Here is a 6,983-nt window from a genome sequence, read left to right on the forward strand (position 1 = left end):
GTAGAGGCGTCACTTGGACGTTGTCATCTTACAGATGTAGGGCGTCACTTGGACGTTGTCATCGTACAGATGTAGGGCGTCACTTGGACGTTGTCATTCTACAGATGTAGGGCCTCACTTGGACGTTGTCATCGTACAGATGTAGGGCCTCACTTGGACGTTGTCATCCTACAGATGTAGGGCGTCACTTGGACGTTGTCATCGTACAGATGTAGGGCCTCACTTGGACGTTGTCATCGTACAGATGTAGGGCATCACTTGGACGTTGTCATCGTACAGATGTAGGGCCGTCACTTGGACGTTGTCATCGTACAGATGTAGGGCGTCACTTGGACGTTGTCATCCTACAGATGTAGGGCGTCACTTGGGACGTTGTCATCGTACAGATGTAGGGCGTCACTTGGACGTTGTCATCGTACAGATGTAGGGCATCACTTGGACGTTGTCATCGTACAGATGTAGGGCGTCACTTGGACGTTGTCATCGTACAGATGTAGGGCGTCACTTGGACGTTGTCATCGTACAGATGTAGGGCGTCACTTGGACGTTGTCATCGTACAGATGTAGGGCGTCACTTGGACGTTGTCATCGTACAGATGTAGGGCGTCACTTGGACGTTGTCATCGTACAGATGTAGGGCGTCACTTGGGACGTTGTCATCGTACAGATGTAGGGCCGTCACTTGGACGTTGTCATCGTACAGATGTAGGGCATCACTTGGACGTTGTCATCGCTACAGATGTAGGGCGTCACTTGGGACGTTGTCATCGTACAGATGTAGGCCGTCACTTGGACGTTGTCATCGTACAGATGTAGGGCGTCACTTGGACGTTGTCATCCTACAGATGTAGGCCGTCACTTGGACGTTGTCATCGTACAGATGTAGGGCATCACTTGGACGTTGTCATCATACAGATGTAGGGCATCACTTGGACGTTGTCATCGTACAGATGTAGGGCGTCACTTGGACGTTGTCATTCTACAGATGTAGGGCGTCACTTGGACGTTGTCATTCTACAGATGTAGGGCCGTCACTTGGACGTTGTCATCGTACAGATGTAGGGCATCACTTGGACGTTGTCATCGTACAGATGTAGGCGTCACTTGGACGTTGTCATCGATACAGATGTAGGGCGTCACTTGGGACGTTGTCATCGTACAGATGTAGGCCGTCACTTGGACGTTGTCATTCTACAGATGTAGGCCGTCACTTGGACGTTGTCATTCTACAGATGTAGGGCCTCACTTGGACGTTGTCATCGTACAGATGTAGGCCGTCACTTGGACGTTGTCATTCTACAGATGTAGGGCGTCACTTGGACGTTGTCATCGTACAGATGTAGGGCCTCACTTGGACGTTGTCATCGTACAGATGTAGGGCCTCACTTGGACGTTGTCATCATCATGCAAAGTTTGTATTGCTCTTTTGAAGTATTGACCAAAACCCAAAAAATCTAACACATCAAATAGAATACTGTGCTTCACAGTATCAAAGGCTTTATATAGGTCTATGAATAAAATGTAGCTGTTGTCTGTTATGTAATGTTTATAGTCAATCAGATCTAAAATCAGACGAATATTGTTACTGATGTGCCTACCTTGCATAAATCCAGACTGGCAGTCATCTATAACTGTGTCCAGACATCCTTGAGTCTTTGTGCAAAAATGTGAGAGAATAATTTTGTATCATTATTAATTAGAGTTATGGGTCTCCAGTTATCAAGCACAAGTTTGTCTTTATTAGGTTTAGTGTCGTGGACATCTGGAGCACATCAGATCAAACGCCGAGAAGATCTACGCTTCCACATTGACGTGAGCCACAGAATTGGAAGGAGAGACAGTGGTAAAACTAGGCCAGTGATGACAGGATTTACAAGCACTTTTTCCGACATTTTTGGCACTTTTTCCGACATTTTTGGCACTTTTTCCGACATTTTTGGCACTTTTTTGAGATTGTTGTCACTTTTTCCGACATTTTTGTCACTTTTTTTGAGACTTTTGTCACTTTTTTCTGACATTTTTGTCAATTTTTTGAGACTTTTGTCACTTTTTCCCGACATTTTTGTCACTTTTTCCGACATTTTTGTCACTTTTTTTTAGATTTTTGTCACTTTTTTCCGACATTTTTGGCACTTTTTTTGACATCGTACAGATGTAGGGCGTCACTTGGACGTTGTCATCGTACAGATGTAGGGCATCACTTGGACGTTGTCATCGTACAGATGTAGGGCCATCACTTGGACGTTGTCATCGTACAGATGTAGGGCCGTCATTTGGACGTTGTCATTCTACAGATGTAGGGCGTCACTTGGACGTTGTCATCGTACAGATGTAGGGCATCACTTGGACGTTGTCATCGTACAGATGTAGGGCATCACTTGGACGTTGTCATCGTACAGATGTAGGGCGTCACTTGGACGTTGTCATCGTACAGATGTAGGCCGTCACTTGGACGTTGTCATCGTACAGATGTAGGGCGTCACTTGGACGTTGTCATCGTACAGATGTAGGGCCGTCACTTGGACGTTGTCATCGTACAGATGTAGGGCGTCACTTGGACGTTGTCATCGTACAGATGTAGGCCGTCACTTGGACGTTGTCATCGTACAGATGTAGGGCGTCACTTGGACGTTGTCATCGTACAGATGTAGGGCCTCACTTGGACGTTGTCATCGTACAGATGTAGGGCGTCACTTGGACGTTGTCATCATCATACAAAGTTTGTATTGCTCTTTTGAAGTATTGACCAAAACCCAAAAAATCTAACACATCAAATAGAATACTGTGCTTCACAGTATCAAAGGCTTTATATAGGTCTATGAATAAAATGTAGCTGTTGTCTGTTATGTAATGTTTATAGTCAATCAGATCTAAAATCAGACGAATATTGTTACTGATGTGCCTACCTTGCATAAATCCAGACTGGCAGTCATCTATAACTGTGTCCAGACATCCTTGAGTCTTTGTGCAAAAATGTGAGAGAATAATTTTGTATCATTATTAATTAGAGTTATGGGTCTCCAGTTATCAAGCACAAGTTTGTCTTTATTAGGTTTAGTGTCGTGGACATCTGGAGCACATCAGATCAAACGCCGAGAAGATCTACGCTTCCACATTGACGTGAGCCACAGAATTGGAAGGAGAGACAGTGGTAAAACTAGGCCAGTGATAACAGGATTTACAAGCACTTTTCCGACATTTTTGTCACTTTTTCCGACATTTTTGGCACTTTTTCTGACATTTTTGGCACTTTTTCTGACATTTTTGTCACTTTTTTTGAGATTTTTGTCACTTTTTCCCGACATTTTTGTCATTTTTTTGAGATTTTTGTCACTTTTTCCCGACATTTTTGTCACTTTTTCCGACATTTGTGTCACTTTTTTTGAGATTTTTGTCACTTTTTTCCGACATTTTTGTCACTTTTTCCGACATTTTTGTCACTTTTTTTACATTTTTGTCACTTTTTCTGACATTTTTGTCACTTTTCTGACATTTTTGGCACTTTTTCTGACATTTTTGTCACTTTTTCTGACATTTTTGTCACTTTTTCTGACATTTTTGGCACTTTTTCTGACATTTTTTGCACTTTTCTGACATTTTTGGCACTTTTCTGACATTTTTGGCACTTTTTTGAGATTTTTGTCACTTTTTCTGATTTTTTTGTCAGTTTTTTGACATTTTTGGCACTTTTTCTGACATTTTTGTCAATTTTTTTGAGATTTTCTGTCACTTTTTTGAGATTTTTTATCACTTTTTCCGACATTTTTGTCACTTTTTTGAGATTTTTGTCACTTTTTCCGACATTTTTGTCACTTTTTCTGACATTTTTGTCACTTTTTCTGACATTTTTGGCACTTTTCTGACATTTTTGTGACTTTTTCCAACATTTCTGGCACTTTTCTGACATTTTTGGCACTTTTTCTGACATTTTTGGCACTTTTCTGACATTTTTGGCACTTTTCTGACATTTTTGGCACTTTTTCTGACATTTTTGTCACTTTTTTGAGATTTTTGTCACTTTTTGACATTTTTGTCACTTTTTCTGACATTTTTGTCACTTTTCTGACATTTTTGTCACTTTTTCCGATATTTTTGGCACTTTTTCTGACATTTCTGGCACTTTTCTGAAATTTTTGGCACTTTTTCTGACATTTTTGTAAATTTTTTGAGATTTCTGTCACTTTTTTGAGATTTATGTCACTTTTTCGACATTTTTGTAACTTTTCTGACATTTTTGTCACTTTTCTGACATTTTTGTCACTTTTTCTGACATTTTTGTCACTTTTTCCGACATTTTTGGCACTTTTTCTGACATTTTTGTAACTTTTTTCAAATTTCTGTCACTTTGTCTGGGCCTTTTTTTCGTAATGGAAAACCCAAAAAGGCGAGTAGAGTCGAGGCGAGTCGAGCAGGGACCACGTGATGGAAACGCGCCGTTACTGGTGTTGGTTTTGTGGTTCTATTCAACGTGATTTCGCGAGATCTCGTCGGTCCTCGTGACTTCAGCTGTCAGTCCTGGCCGCAGGAGGGCCAAAGAGAGAGACGGAGGCATGTGATAATACTCTCTGGGTAACGGCGTTTTCCCATGACATGGTACCTGCTTTTTCTGACATTTCTGGCACTTTTCTGAAATTTTTGGCACTTTTCTGACATTTTTGTAAATTTTTTGAGATTTCTGTCACTTTTTAGAGATTTTTATCACTTTTTCCAACATTTTTGTAACTTTTTTGAGATTTTTATCACTTTTTCCGACATTTTTGTAACTTTTTTGAGATTTTTATCACTTTTTCCGACATTTTTGTAACTTTTTTGAGATTTTTGTCACTTTTTCTGACATTTTTGTTACTTTTTGGCACTTTTCCGACATTTTTGGCACTTTTCTGACATTTTTGTCACTTTTTGTGACATTTTTGTCAATTTTTTGAGATTTCTGTCACTTTTTTGATATTTTTGTCACTTTTTCCGATATTTTTGGCACTTTTTCTGATATTTTTGTCACTTTTTCTGACATTTCTGGCACTTTTTCTGACATTTTTGTCACATTTTTTTCTGAGATTTTTGTCACTTTTTCTGACATTTTGTCACTTTTTCTGACATTTCTGGCACTTTTTCTGACATTTTTGTCAATTTTTCTAAGACTTTTGTCACTTTTTCTGACATTTTTCTGACATTTTTGTTACTTTTTCCAACATTTTTGGCACTTTTTCTGACATTTCTGGCACTTTTTCTGACATTTTTGTCAATTTTTTAAGACTTTTGTCACTTTTTCCGACATTTTTGGCAATTTTTCTGACATTTTTGACCCTTTTTCCGACATTTTTGGCACTTTTTCTGACATTTTTGAAACTTTTTTGAGATTTGTGTCACTTTTCTGACATTTTTGTCACTTTTTCTGAGATTTTTGTCACTTTTTCTGACATTTTTGTCACTTTTTTGAGATTTTTGTTACTTTTTCCAACATTTTTGGCACTTTTTCTGACATTTTTGTCACTTTTTCCGACATTTTTGTCACTTTTTTGAGATTTTTGTCACTTTATCTGGGCCTTTTTCTCGTAATGGGAAACCCAAAAAGGCGAGTAGAGTCGAGGCGAGTCGAGCAGGGACCACGTGATGGAAACGCGCCGTTACTGGTGTTGGTTTTGTGGTTCTATTCAACGTGATTTCGCGAGATCTCGTCGGTCCTCGTGACTTCAGCTGTCAGTCCTGGCCGCAGGAGGGCCAAAGAGAGAGACGGAGGCATGTGATAATACTCTCTGGGTAACGGCGTTTTCCCATGACATGGTACCTGCTTTTTCTGACATTTTTGGCACTTTTTCTGACATTTTTGGTCACTTTTTCTGACATTTCTGGCACTTTTTCCGACATTGTTGGCACTTTTTTGAGATTTCTGTCACTTTTTCTGACATTTTTGTCACTTTTTCTAAGACTTTTGTCACTTTTTCCGACATTATTGTCACTTTTTTGAGATTTTTGTCACTTTTCTGACATTTTTGTCACTTTTGAGATTTTTGTCACTTTTTTGAGATTTTTGTCACTTTTTCCGACATTTTTGTCACTTTTTCCAACATTTTTGTCACTTTTTTTGAGATTTTTGTCACTTTTTCCTGACATTTCTGTCACTTTTTTGAGATTTTTGTCACTTTTTCCGACATTTTTGTCCACTTTTCTGACATTTTTGGCACTTTTTCTGACATTTTTGTCACTTTTTTGAGATTTTTTGCACTTTTTCCGACATTGTTGGCACTTTTTTGAGATTTCTGTCACTTTTTCTGACATTTTTGGCACTTTTTCTGACATTTTTGTCACTTTTTTGAGATTTTTGTCACTTTTATAAGACATTTTTGTCACTTTTTCTGACATTTTTGTCACATTTTCCAACATTTTTGACATTTTGACGTCTGTGTTTCCTTTGTCTCTTGTCAGATCATTTTGTGTCCTTGCCGGTTTGTTTGTGTGTTTGCCGGTTAGTTTGTGTGTTTGCCGGTTAGTGAGTTTTTCGTCTCTGTGCTGCCGTTTGTTGTCATTAAATCCTCGAGCTCAAACCTGCTGCCTGCCTTTTCTCTGCATTGTGGGTCCACTATCCCCCGCTCCACACAACATCACGGCGTCTCGTTCTGAACACGAGCTCATGTTGGACTAAACTAGTTCCCCGTAACGTGTTTCTGGAAACATGTGAAGAGAGAAACAGGCCGTGCAGCTGCTGAATCTGTCTTCATTTCAGATCAACAAAGGTCAGATTAACAGATGTTAGTCAGATGTTGAGAGGCTCTAGTCAGGCTCATCCCGCTCGCCATTTCCAGGTGAGTCCCGACTGTCCCGTCTCTGACTGAACGTGTCAGGTCGGCCCAAATGAAGCCGACGGCTCCTCCAACGGACGACGGCACGAACACACCGACCAGACTCGAGTCACCGACCTCCCAGACTGTCAGACGGCCGATCATCAGCTCGCTGTGCAGCTGCTTTAAGACGGCACACTAGGCAAT

Source organism: Sander vitreus, unplaced genomic scaffold (genome assembly GCF_031162955.1).
Source record: "Sander vitreus isolate 19-12246 unplaced genomic scaffold, sanVit1 ctg297_0, whole genome shotgun sequence".
NCBI lineage: Eukaryota > Metazoa > Chordata > Actinopteri > Perciformes > Percidae > Sander > Sander vitreus.